Raw genomic sequence first — 14,470 nt, 5'->3', positions numbered from 1 at the left:
CAGTCTAATTGGTACGTGGATTTGATTTTTGAAGATCATTTCATGAAATTTCTCGGCATTCCATTTTAATTTTGATCATATCTCCCCCTAATGCCGTGAACCGATCTTCATGCAGTCAGCGTATCCATCGCATCTCTTTCAGGGGCTTTAAATATTGGAGACAACAAATGGAAGTTTAGATGGATACACTATGGTGATTATGTAATAGACTGGACTGCATTCATAAGAGTAGAAATGCAGATTTGGGAAATGTTTGTTTGAAAACCACGTATTAGATGTAAGGGGGAATAAGGATATGCAGTGTGCCGAAATTTTTAGCATAAATATTGCTTTTCCCCACCAAGTATCCGGCATATTGAAAATTTGAAAAATAATGGTTTAGCAATAAGTCATAATTTTATTAATTAGCTAAACCATTTGGGTTTGAGGTATTTGATACTCCGCCTTAATGCTCAATGTCATATAATAATCGTCGAAAAATGGACGAAGTTCATAGGATAATCCATAAAATAGGCATTATCCATAAGGTACTAGATCATATCTGTCTTTTTAGATCATAAAGAAAGAGTAACATATGTCTACTCATCATAGGATATGTGATCAAAGTAGATATTTGATCGGATGAAGGCATTTCAGTTTATAAAAAATTGATGGAGTAAAAGTGAAGCTCTACCCGAACCCACAAAGGAAACCTTATCAATAATTGCAGGAAGAAGTTAGATGTTTGTATAAAGATCTTCCAAAATAAAACATCACTGAAATGATGTTGAATGAAAACATAGGCCATCAATATAACCAACAAGAGCGTTTGCTTCAGGCAAGGCAACTTGATTGGATTCAACATTGTGATGTTCATTTAGGTTTCAACAAAATGCTTCGAGATGTGGCACACACGTGATCGGTGCCTTTTTAGCCAACAATTGAAGCATATTTGCTGTTGGGCCAGAATTATGATCATATGAAGCAACGTTCTTTTCATTGAGGGTATAGGAGTGCTTTTTTATTTTTATTTTTAAACAAGTACCCTTAGGTAGTATGAGTGACGCTCTTCTGGAGCCCACAATAGAAAATCTTTATCAAATGGAAGGAATAAGTTTAAGGTTTGTAGATAATGATCAAACCTTGAGCTCGTGTTTCAGTAGATCAACATTATTACCAACAAGAGTGTTTGCTTCAGGCAATGCAACATGGTTGGATTCAACCTTTTGCTTCTCATTATCGTGATTTTACAATCTGTTGGTAGTTTTCAACAAAATGCTTCGGGTGTGGCACGTACTTGATCAGTGCCTTTACTTGAAGCATACTCGTTGTTGGGCCAGAGTTCAAATTTTATGAAAGTGGTTGTCCTCGACGAGTTGGATCATACTGCTGTGTATTATGGTTTCGAGAGTTATTGTTGCCACATTTGCCTTGATTCATATCGCGACCTCTTCCTCAGCCCCTCTTGGCGTTTCATGACTGAACAACATTATGTGCTTCAGGCACTGGTACAAAATTAAATTGGAACACAATTTTGTGTAATGCCAAATTATAATCAGTCACTGACTTTAAATCTTGAAATCTCAAGTTAAGTCAGCCAAATTGCGTCTGGGGAAGGGCTAGTGATATTTGCTGCTCAAAACCGTCCTTTAGGGATTTTAGGAAAACATAGGGATCCTTTTCAGTAAGGTCTTCATTTTTCAGGGGCGGTGCAAGAAGAGGAAAAATTAAAGCTTTCAAGGCATTATCACTCTTGGACTTCTAAGTAATTGCTCCCGTTGAAACCAAGCTCGATGAGTTCATACTGGTGATAGCAGCCAATATCGAGATTTTTCAAAAAAATCTATATATACTAAGGCTGGCTAAAACGAGGGTCCACCTCTAAAGAATAATTTGAGGTTCGTATAATAATAAAATTATATATTATGCATATGAACTCATATAAAGAGAATAAATTGCACAATAATAGCAATTAAGTGCATGAGCATCCATAGATTTAAGGCTAGTCAAAATTTTTTTTTTACAAAATGAGTATGAGGCCACTGATTCATTGGAAAAAAAATAAGTGGCCTAACATACTAGACTTGGATATACTTTCAGCATTAATATGGATGGCCCAACAGACAAGAATATCTTCTTCTTTTGGCAATTTAATTGAGAAGAATGGGTCTGGCCCATTGAAAATAGTATATACGGAGTATATTATTTTGCTAGATTTTTAAGGGAGAAAAACAACCGTAAATAAATGCCATTTAGAAATAACGCATCTGGCGTTATTACTCATACGGTTTCGACAAAACCGAAGAGGAAAAAAAAATGGGTGGCCGAATACGCCGCTGCTCTCAGTGACCACCGTCCTCGCAACGCTGTCGGACGCCGCAGTAGTGTACCACCGGCCTATCCACCACACCGGCTCGCAGGATGTTCATGCAGCCGGAGAGAGAGAGAGAGAGAGAGCGGAGAGCAGAAGATGCCGCCGCATCCGTCCATCAGATAGAGGCCAGCCAAGAAGCCACAATCGCCGATCGGATAAAAGAGTGGTGACAGGTTCCGGCCAAAGGGAACATGTATTGATGATTTTCGATAAAAAGACGAAAGAAAAACACCGCAGAGCCAGAGATACCGCCGCCCTCTACCGGAGGACCGCGCCGCCGGAATGCTGATCGGACAGAACTCCTGCCGTCGGAAGGCAGATTGGTATGAAACCAATCTTTATTTATGATTTGATTTTGGTTTCTGATCTGGGTGAATTCTTGTCCATGAATCCGGATATAGGGTTATTGTTTTCTTGGTTTGATATTTGGTTTTCAGAACAAAAAATTGTTCGAAAAATTTGAGTGGGCAATGAAAAAAACATCCATTCTTGGAATAAAAATTTTGTGAATTAGTCATTTGAAAATGATGTATATATCGAAATATGTATGAAAACATGAAATCACATAAACAAGCATAGGCGATAAATATATATATCATACCAAAGCTGTAAACAATCAAATATTTCTAGAATACAAATATGCAATTATAGGCATCATCTAATAAGGCTTAGAAAACTCATAAAAGTACCGTTCACCGCTTAGTTAAAGTACCGTTCACCGAGATTGATCGTGCTGATAACGTGTTGTAATGTTGTTTGTGCCCGTTAGCTCCTAACCGGTGATTTGAGTATAGTATTCAAAGTATTCCGTATAAGCTAAAACAAGAACATAGTATAGAGAGATAGGGGGAAGAGTAAGTTTCATTTCACTAGCCCCCAAACAATACAACATATGTAAGTATATATACAATGCAAGTATAACAGATACAATAATGGTATGCTTAATTATCGGACCGTTACGTCCGTTACATAATAATGTCCACTAAGTATATATATTTATAACAGTCTGATCTTTTGTTAAAAAATTGTTTTAATTTCTCTCTCATCTGTAAAACTTTGTCTCCACCAATATATAAATAAGAGTAAATACCTAAAATGGTCCCTCGACTATAGCTAAATTCACAAATTGGTCATCGACGTTTAATTTTAACCAATTAAGTCCTTAACTTTGTAATTTTGACACGATTTGATCCTCCATCTATTTGACTATTTGTTGACCGTGATCGACGATCTCCAGAAGAACCTTCAGCTCTCGTCGGAGCACGTGGAGGCCTCCAGGATGACGTTGCACCGGTTCAGAAACATGTCGTCTTCTTCGCTCTGGTACGAACTCAACTACATTGAATCCAAAGGGAGGATGAAGAAAGGCGACCGGATTTGGTAGATTGCTTTCGGCAGTGGATTCAAATGTAACAGTGCGGTCTGGAAATGCAAACGGAACCTTAAAAACCCAACGATGGACCATGAAATTACATATATATCCTCAAAAATCACAGTCAACAAACGGTCAAATAGACAGAGGACCAAATTGTGTTAAAATTGCAAAGTTAAGGGCTTAATTGGTTGAAATTGGAAGTCGATGACCAATTTGTGAATTTAACTATAGTCGAGGGACTATTTTGGGTATTTACTCTATAAATAATGCCAACAACTTTTAACAGGGCGTTTGGTTGAAGGGATTTTAAATTTCCTTCCCACTTAATCCCCACCTAATTTCAAATGCCACAAAATTTCCTTGTTTGGTTGAAAGGAATTGCAATTCCATTTCATAGAATTAAAATCCCATGTCCCCCCTGATATTTTAATTCTTGGGATTTTAGGAAGAAAAAAAGATAGTGATGAGTCAAAATTACCCATTCCCTTTTTAACCTAAAATTAATGTTTGACAACAACAATGGACATTTTAGACTTTATACTACTTATTCCCTTTCAATCTCCATGTATACCAAACATTGGAATTGGAATTCCTGATAATTCTATTCCTGTCAACCAAGCATTGGAATTTAAATTCCCACTTTATTCTCAGTAATTCATCTCCCATGGAATTACAAATCTTTTCCCACATAATTCCCCCTCTCCAACCAAATGCCCTGTAAAGGGTGAATTCCATTTTTGGTTCTACTATTATAGGGGTTTTTTTCAATTTTAGTCCATCATAATTATTTTTGCCACATTGCGTCAACTATTATTAAAAGTGTTCCAATTTTAGTTCATTTTTAGATTTTCCGTGAACTAAAATTGGAACACTTTTAATAATAATGAACGCAATGTAACAAAAATAATTATAATGGACTAAAATTGAAATGACCCCTATAATAGTAGAACTAAGTTACATACTCCTATTATGCTTATGACTATGATTCCTAATTAATATGATATAATAATGTATTAGGACTAAACTAATGTATCCTATTACGAATAAACTTAGTCTAACAAATGTAATCAGCCATCCATGCCGGTTTCCTTCGTTTTCTCCTTGGCCTAGTAGCATGGGTTGTTTCTTTTCTTTCTCCCAATTCTTGATTTTCACCTTCTTCTACTGTGGATATACTCGTATCACTCCCCTTCCCTTCTACGACCACCTTGTCCTCAAGGTGGAGATTCGGGTACCATCATTCCATTTCCTCGGCAGCTTCCCAAGTGGCGTTTTCTGGACTACTATCTGACCATTGCACTAAGACTTGGCGTTGTATTTTTCCATTTTTTAGAACATTCTGTTCCCCACAGAGCGCTAGTAGAGTTGAAATTGGTGATCGGCCCACAATTTTTTCTGGTAATTGGACCTCTATATTTTCTTCAGTTCCTATGTGTTTCTTGAGTTGTGAGACATGGAATACTGAATGAATTCTTGCTTGTGGTAGTAGCTCGAGGCGGTATGCAACTTCCCATATTTTTTTCAAGATGTTGAATGGACCATAATAGCGTTGTGATAGTTTGTTAGAGCTTCTACGTGTTACTGATATCTGTCTATATGGTTGTAGACGAAGCCAGACCTTATCTCCTACTGAAAATTTCATTTTGTTTCTTTTGGCATTGGCTTTTTGGGCCATGCGATGCTGAGCTTCCCGAAGATTGTGTTTCAGTGGCCTTATCAATCTGTCACGATCCAACAATAATTCATCTAGTGCTTGCACTGTTAGTGTGTCTTTTGTATACGGTGCTAAGGTGGGTGGTGGTATTGTATATAGTGCTTGAAATGGAGTCATTTTAATACTGCTGCGGTAGCTTGTATTGGCGCAAAATTCTGCCAATCCCAAGTATGACGTCCAATTGGTTGGTTTGATGTGAGTAAAAACCCTTAAGTATTGCTCTAAGCCTCGATTCATTACTTCTGTATGCCCGTCAGTCTGTGGATGGTATGATGTGCTTCTCTTCAGTGTTGTGCCACTTAGTGTGACCTTCAAAGTATGCAACTGTAATTGCTCAGCAATTTTGTGTTGCACAAAGTTATGAGTGCTGCCATTATCTATTAAAATCTGTAACTTTCGGCCATTAACTTCTCCCAAAAGTTTAAGCGATCTGGGATTACCCGGGCCTGCCAATGAGTTTAGACTGGAAATATCTCCTGCGATTATGTCATCTTGCCCATGCACTATGGTTTCTTCTTCTAAGATTGGATCTTCTGTGGTTTGCTGTGTCAATTTTGACAATTTTCCTTGGGAATCCTCAAAACGAGACTCGCCGAACCGCTTTGTGATATTCTGTAAAAATTCCTTCCATGTAGTTAACATTCCATTCCTTTTCATCCATTGATACCACCCAGAAGCATTCCCTTCCATTGTGAATCCTGATATTCGCAATCGCTGTGTGTCGGGTGTATCATAAAAATCAAAATATTCTTGAATTCTAAATATCCAACCATGAGGATCTGAGCCATCAAAGCGAGGTAACTCAAGTTTCATATGAAATCGTTGAGTCCCTTGGCCACTTTCCGGTTGCAAAGATGGTTGTAGATGATTATCAGGTGGAAGTCCTAAAATTCCATGTGTTTGAGGTTGCACTGCTGCATTTTTATTTGTTGTTACCATCGTTTCCAACCGTGACACAGAGGTAATGAGTTGGTGATTTGTAACAGTTTGTCTATCAAAATTTTCTTGAAATTCGGCAATTGCCTGCTCCCAAGGACGAGTTGTTGATGTAGATTGGTTGTCTGACATAATGAAGTAGGATTACAGTTTTGAGTGTGTAAAAGAAAAAGAAAGATGAGTTCGACTCTCAATGAAAGCACCAATTGATACGAACTCGTATCAAGCCGGCACCGCTTTGAGTGGATGCAGACTCCAGAGTTGGAATTAGGGGAGGGGAAATCAGAGGGAGAGAGAGGGAGAGAGGGAGAGGGATTTCAGAGAAGGAAGATGATTCAGAGGGAGAGAGAGAGGGAGAGAGAGGGAGAGAGAGGGAGAGAGAGGGAGAGAGGGAGAGGGATTTCAGAGAAGGAAGATGATAGCAGAGAAGAAAAAGATAATAATAATTCGCATGTATTTCCCCTAGCATGCAGGGCGATTATATACTAAGTTACTCATATTATGCTTAGGACTATGATTCCTAATTAATATGATATAATAATGTATTAGGACTAAACTAATGTATCCTATTACGAATAAACTTAGTCTAACAAATGTAATCAGCCATCCATGCCGGTTTCCTTCGTTTTCTCCTTGGCCTAGTAGCATGGGTTGTTTCTTTTCTTTCTCCCAATTCTTGATTTTCACCTTCTTCTACTGTGGATATACTCGTATCACTCCCCTTCCCTTCTACGACCACCTTGTCCTCAAGGTGGAGATTCGGGTACCATCATTCCATTTCCTCGGCAGCTTCCCAAGTGGCATTTTCTGGACTACTATCTGACCATTGCACTAAGACTTGGCGTTGTATTTTTCCATTTTTTAGAACATTCTGTTCCCCACAGAGTGCTAGTAGAGTTGAAATTGGTGATCGGCCCACAATTTCTTCTGGTAATTGGACCTCTATATTTTCTTCAGTTCCTATGTGTTTCTTGAGTTGTGAGACATGGAATACTGAATGAATTCTTGCTTGTGGTAGTAGCTCGAGGCGGTATGCAACTTCCCATATTTTTTTCAAGATGTTGAATGGACCATAATAGCGTTGTGATAGTTTGTTAGAGCTTCTACGTGTTACTGATATCTGTCTATATGGTTGTAGACGAAGCCAGACCTTATCTCCTACTGAAAATTTCATTTTGTTTCTTTTGGCATTGGCTTTTTGGGCCATGCGATGCTGAGCTTCCCGAAGATTGTGTTTCAGTGGCCTTATCAATCTGTCACGATCCAACAATAATTCATCTAGTGCTTGCACTGTTAGTGTGTCTTTTGTATACGGTGCTAAGGTGGGTGGTGGTATTGTATATAGTGCTTGAAATGGAGTCATTTTAATACTGCTGCGGTAGCTTGTATTGGCGCAAAATTCTGCCAATCCCAAGTATGACGTCCAATTGGTTGGTTTGATGTGAGTAAAAGCCCTTAAGTATTGCTCTAAGCCTCGATTCATTACTTCTGTATGCCCGTCAGTCTGTGGATGGTATGATGTGCTTCTCTTCAGTGTTGTGCCACTTAGTGTGACCTTCAAAGTATGCAACTGTAATTGCTCAGCAATTTTGTGTTGCACAAAGTTATGAGTGCTGCCATTATCTATTAAAATCTGTAACTTTCGGCCATTAACTTCTCCCAAAAGTTTAAGCGATCTGGGATTACCCGGGCCTGCCAATGAGTTTAGACTGGAAATATCTCCTGCGATTATGTCATCTTGCCCATGCACTATGGTTTCTTCTTCTAAGATTGGATCTTCTGTGGTTTGCTGTGTCAATTTTGACAATTTTCCTTGGGAATCCTCAAAACGAGACTCGCCGAACCGCTTTGTGATATTCTGTAAAAATTCCTTCCATGTAGTTAACATTCCATTCCTTTTCATCCATTGATACCACCCAGAAGCATTCCCTTCCATTGTGAATTCTGATATTCGCAATCGCTGTGTGTCGGGTGTATCATAAAAATCAAAATATTCTTGAATTCTAAATATCCAACCATGAGGATCTGAGCCATCAAAGCGAGGTAACTCAAGTTTCATATGAAATCGTTGAGTCCCTTGGCCACTTTCCGGTTGCAAAGATGGTTGTAGATGATTATCAGGTGGAAGTCCTAAAATTCCATGTGTTTGAGGTTGCACTGCTGCATTTTTATTTGTTGTTACCATCGTTTCCAACCGTGACACGGAGGTAATGAGTTGGTGATTTGTAACAGTTTGTCTATCAAAATTTTCTTGAAATTCGGCAATTGCCTGCTCCCAAGGACCAGTTGTTGATGTAGATTGGTTGTCTGACATAATGAAGTAGGATTACAGTTTTGAGTGTGTAAAAGAACAAGAAAGATGAGTTCGACTCTCAATGAAAGCACCAATTGATACGAACTCGTATCAAGCCGGCACCGCTTTGAGTGGATGCAGACTCCAGAGTTGGAATTAGGGGAGGGGAAATCAGAGGGAGAGAGAGGGAGAGAGGGAGAGGGATTTCAGAGAAGGAAGATGATTCAGAGGGAGAGAGAGAGGGAGAGAGAGGGAGAGAGAGGGAGAGAGGGAGAGGGATTTCAGAGAAGGAAGATGATAGCAGAGAAGAAAAAGATAATAATAATTCGCATGTATTTCCCCTAGCATGCAGGGCGATTATATACTAAGTTACTCATATTATGCTTAGGACTATGATTCCTAATTGATATGATATAATAATGTATTAGGACTAAACTAATGTATCCTATTACGAATAAACTTAGTCTAACAAATGTAATCAGCCATCCATGCCGGTTTCATTCGGTTTCTCCTTGGCTTAGTAGCATGGGTTGTTCTTTTCTTTCTCTCAATTCTTGATTTTCACATTCTTCTACTGTGGATATACTCGTATCACAATATCAATGTCCACCGCCGGACTCCCACCACCGTACAATATTAATCACCATCATCGGACTCCCACCACCGTACCATCACTTCTACATAATATTAAGGTTATCAAAATATATTCTTCACACCTGATGATAGGTTATAGGACACCGTACCATCTTCTGCATAATATTAAGGTTATCAAAATATATTCTTCACACCTGATGATAGGTTATAGGACAATTCTACTTATCATACGTGGCCTACTTCCTATATCCTCATGATTTATAGGGATTAAATGTGCTTTTCTTGATGCTACGTGACAAAAGACTTTTTGACCCTCCGTACCATAAGACTTGTTGACTATCATTAATAGATACATCAACTCCGCTATCACCTCATGTCCTAATCTGTTCAATTGATGGATGTCATATCAGCTATGTTAGTATTTATAATTATTATTATATTTCTCTATATTGCCAAAATATATTTTGAGCATATATATATATAGAAATATATGGTGGTGGTGGCGGCGGCGGTGGTGGCGATGGTGGTGGTGGTGGTGGTGGTGGTGGCGGCGGTAGTGGCGGTGGACGGTGGCAGTGGTGGCCATGACGATGGCGATGGTCGCGGTGGCGGTGGCGGTGCTAGGGTGGTGGTAGCGGCGGTCGCGACGACGGCGGCGGCGGTGGTGAAATAGGAAATAAATTTAATTGGGAGGTAAAATAGGAAATAGAAACTTTAGGCTATTCCCGAGAACTCAGGAATAGCCTAATACCAAGAGCGCAGCCCCCCAGAATCTCTATTCTCCTTGCAAGGGGAATATGTCATTCCCAGGAACAATGTTCCTAGGTATACAAGTGGTTACCAAACAGAGGAATAAGCCTATTACTGGGAATGCTATGCCATTTCAGGCCTAGTCCGTGAACCAAACAGCCCATCATTATTTTGGTTGATTAAGGGACAACCAAACAATTGTTTAATCCCCTAATCCTCTACTTTTGGCAGCTTCTAAGGGGAAACAAACAAAAATTTCCTCACTAATTACATAAAATAAGGAATAAGTGGGGGTGTAGTTGTTGACTTGTTGGATGGTTATGAAGACTTTTAAGTCTTCAAATGGAAGGAGGGGAAAGGAAAGGAAAGGAAATGGTAGATGGTACGGTTGTTATACCGTGGACAATGGTCCGAAAATGGTATTATTTTTAAGTAAAGAAATGGTAGCTGTTAAATTTTAACAAATTTTATATTTTTTTTGTGTTCGTAACAAAATGAAATTATTGTGTATCTAAAATACAAAGGAATAACTTGTCTAACATATTTTATTTATATTATTGATCAAATGAAACTATAATTGAGTTTTCCACTCCAATAAAAGTATGAGTTAAATGTTACATAAAGATGAGAGAAACAAAAGAACACCACAAAACTTATTATCTAAACTCTACACACGAAGCAAAAACACTAGGGAGGGGGGGTCAGTTCAACTGGTTGATGTTGATCCTCATCTCTTCTATCAATGTATTCTTCTTCTTTTTGATATGTTCTATATCATTGGCGATGTGCCAATCTATAACTACATTGTATATATTCTGTACAATTGGCATATAAATACTGTAAAAAGGCTAGGCCTTATGAGAACATTATTGGATGCCCTATCCAACTCTCTCATACAACACACAAAATAATGTGACAAAAAAAAAAACAAAAAAACAAAAAACTCTAGATACTGTATTAGGCTGGTAAGTTGAGAAACGATGCAGACCATCTTATTAGATCTTCGGAAAATACTAGGATGCTCCATTGCATTCTATATTGTGGTCTTTGGGACCAGATTTTCCGGGCCTCTTTGTAAAAACTCAGGTCATAATGACTGCAATCCAACGAAAAACTGGCTTAAAAAAATCTACACATGCTTGAAATTTTTGGACAAAAAGTCATGGTGTTTGAGCCCCACATAATCTCCCCCTTTACCTTTATTTGCCTAAATGATCAAGACCATTGAACAGACCACTATTTGGATCTAAGAGATGTTTCCCCTATATTCATAGCTTCTCGTTGACTCCCATTGACTCTACATGCATCTAGGCCTGTGCATAACCCGCCCAACCCGCCCAACCCGACCGACCCGAACCCGACACACAAGAATGGATCGGGAACCGAACCCGATCAGGCAAAACCGAACCGAGGAGGAAAACGACGCCGGTTTAATTAGGTCGGGGAGGGGGGTATATTTTCCACCCGAACCCGTCTGATCACCCGAATAAGACTAAGCCTACGTATAATGCGACGTCGTGTAGCCTAAGTATATATAGAAGAAGTAGCAGAGAGTTCGCAAACCCTAGTCTCATTTGCGCAGCTCTTCAGTCTTCGCCTCTTCCCTTCTTCCAGAGAACTCTCTGACTTCTCTCTTCTCTCTACCCTAGTTCTCTCACAGTCTCTCGTTCCCTTCTTCCAGAGAACTCTCAGTTCTCAGAATCTCAGCTTCTCTCAGACAGTCTCTCTGAGACTCTGAGAGTGTGAGTGTCTGTAGTGTGGAAGCTATTATTCTCCGGTGGAAGCTCTCAAGCCCCATTCGTTTCCGGTAGCCCTCAAGCCCCAAGCGAGTCTCCGGTGGGAGCGATACTCCGGTGGATTGCAGTTCGCTGGCTAGGAATCGAAGCCCTTTGTTCTCGGGGGTTTAATTTAGAGAAACGAAGTAATCATTATTCTCTAAACCCTAGTTTTTTAGATTGTTAGTTTGATAGTTTGATTAGGGTTTTTTTGATTGTGATTTTGTGATTTGTATGGACTGTGATGTTGTGATCTGTTGAGAAGTTCCAGATTACTTACTCACTTGTCTCTAATTTAAGATTGTTAGTTTGATAGTTTGATTAGGGTTTTTCTGATTGTGATTTTGTGATTTGTATGGACTGTGATGTTGTGATCTGTTGAGAAGTTCCAGATTACTTACTCACTTGTCTCTAATTTAAGATTGTTAGTTTGATAGTTTGATTAGGGTTTTTCTGATTGTGATTTTGTGATTTGTATGGACTGTGATGTTGTGATTTGTTGAGAAGTTCCAGATTACTTACTCACTTGTCTCTAATTTAAGATTGTTAGTTTGATAGTTTGATTAGGGTTTTTCTGATTGTGATTTTGTGATTTGTATGGACTGTGATGTTGTGATCTGTTGAGAAGTTCCAGATTACTTACTCACTTGTCTCTAATTTATGATTGTTAGTTTGATAGTTTGATTATGGTTTTTCTGATTGTGATTTTGTGATTTGTATGGACTGTGATAGTGTGATGTTGTGATCTTTTGAGAAGTTCCAGATTACTTACTCACTTGTCTCTAATTTATGATTGTTAGTTTGATAGTTTGGTTATGGTTTTTCTGATTGTGATTTTGTGATTTGTATGGACTGTGATAGTGTGATGTTGTGATCTGTTGAGAAGTTCCAGAGACTAGATGGGTTTTGTCTCTAATTTATGATTGTTAGTTTGATAGTTTGATTATGGTTTTTCTGATTGTGATTTTGTGATTTGTATGGACTGTGATGTTGTGATCTGTTGAGAAGTTCCAGATTACTTACTCACTTGTCACTAAATTGTAATCTGTTGGTGGAAGCTTAATCTGTAAGTGTGTAACTGACTAACTGAGTTAAAGGCTTAAAGGGGTAATTGTCCCTAATCTGGTGGAAGCCCTAGCCCCTTTGTGTGAAATCCATATAGATGATGAGCATTATGAAGTGGCATACATCCACTTAGCTTGAATGCCTGAATATGGATTTCTTTGTAAATTGTAAATTGTAAATTGTATTAAGTTTATGGATATGTGACCCTTAAATTGTTTATGTGCAATTCTGCATACATGATGACATGTGAAATTAACTGAAAGTAATATGTAATACTTCTATGTATGATTGTATGGTGGAAGCTTTAATATGATTGTATGATTTGTAATCTCACATGCTGTTTGATTGTCTGCTTTATTTGGATACTGATGCCCATCTTTATAGATGGAAAGCATCAGTGCATCTGGACACCCTCCAACCTCAACTGATGAGGAGCATGGAGTAGAAGCTCAAGGTACTGAGAGAAATCCTCAGACAAATCCTATGCCTTCTCCTCCTGTTGTTCCTACAAAGAAGAGGAAAGAGGTGGAGTCTAGGTCTATAGTATGGGATCATTTTGAAAAGATCCGTGCTCCACCTGCTGAAGGTGAAACTGAGGGACCAGTAGTTGAGGGCAAATGCCTTTATTGTGCAAAAATTTATAAATGTGAAAGTAAAAAGCATGGCACTTCCTCATTGAAAAACCATATGAAGGCCTGCCTAAAAAATCCTCATTGTAAGGACACAAGGCAGTCTCTTCTCACCTTTAATGCCTCTGGAACAGAAGCTTCTGAGGGGGTTTTGGAGACTTGGGTTTTCAACCAAGAGGCTATTAGGAGGGCATTGTGTGAGATGATAATTGTTGATGAACTTCCCTTTAGGATTGTTGAGGGAAATGGCTTTAGGAAATTCATTTTAGTTGCTTGTCCTAGGTTTCAAATCCCTTCTAGGTGGACCATTTCTAGAGACATTTACCAGATTTACCTAGATGAGAGAATAAGCTTAAAAAAGTTGTTTAGGGTGAGCACCCAAAGGGTCAGCTTGACCACTGATACATGGACCTCTGTCCAAAGGATAAATTACATGTGCATTACTGCACATTTCATTGATGATCAGTGGAAGCTTAACAAAAAGATCATTTCCTTTGTCCCAATTTCTTCTCATAAGGGAGAGTACATAGCCAAAGCCCTTGAGAGTTGTCTTCTTGATTGGGGGATTAAAAATGTCTTCACTGTTACTGTTGATAATGCCTCTTCAAATGACACAGCTTTGGGGTTTTTCAAGAACAAACTTCTGTCTTGGGGTGGGTCTTCTGTTAGGGTTCAATATATGCACATGAGGTGCATAGCCCATGTGTTGAACTTAGTGGTTCAGGATGGGTTGAGATATGCAGGTCCTTCTGTTAAGAAAGTTAGAGATGTTGTGAGATGGGTGAGGAGTTCTCCTGCCAGACTTAAGAAGTTTAGAGAGATTGCTGTGCTTAATGGGGTGGAAGCCAAATGTGCATTACAACTTGATGTTCCAACAAGATGGAACAGCACATACATGATGCTCAACACTGCCCTTCAGTACCAGAGGGCCTTTGAAGCTTATGAGAATGATGCCTCATTGAATGCTGACTTATCTGATTCTATTC

The 14,470-nt window shown here is 38.9% G+C and overlaps 1 long non-coding RNA gene across 1 annotated transcript; it reads left to right on the top strand.

Annotated features, from left to right (window-relative positions):
• The first annotated feature begins 149 nt into the window (after positions 1-149).
• LOC109166259 lies at positions 150-13,393 on the top strand. The gene is made up of 3 exons (XR_002051631.1): positions 150-173; positions 714-715; positions 13,248-13,393. It is a non-coding gene; the product is annotated as an uncharacterized LOC109166259 (long non-coding RNA).
• The last annotated feature ends 1,077 nt before the right edge of the window (positions 13,394-14,470 follow it).

This window comes from Ipomoea nil, unplaced genomic scaffold (genome assembly GCF_001879475.1).
Source record: "Ipomoea nil cultivar Tokyo-kokei standard unplaced genomic scaffold, Asagao_1.1 scaffold3087, whole genome shotgun sequence".
In the NCBI taxonomy this organism is placed as follows: Eukaryota; Viridiplantae; Streptophyta; class Magnoliopsida; order Solanales; family Convolvulaceae; genus Ipomoea; species Ipomoea nil.
The sequence above is the reverse complement of the archived record's forward strand: the minus strand, read 5'-3'. Positions and strand labels throughout refer to the sequence as shown.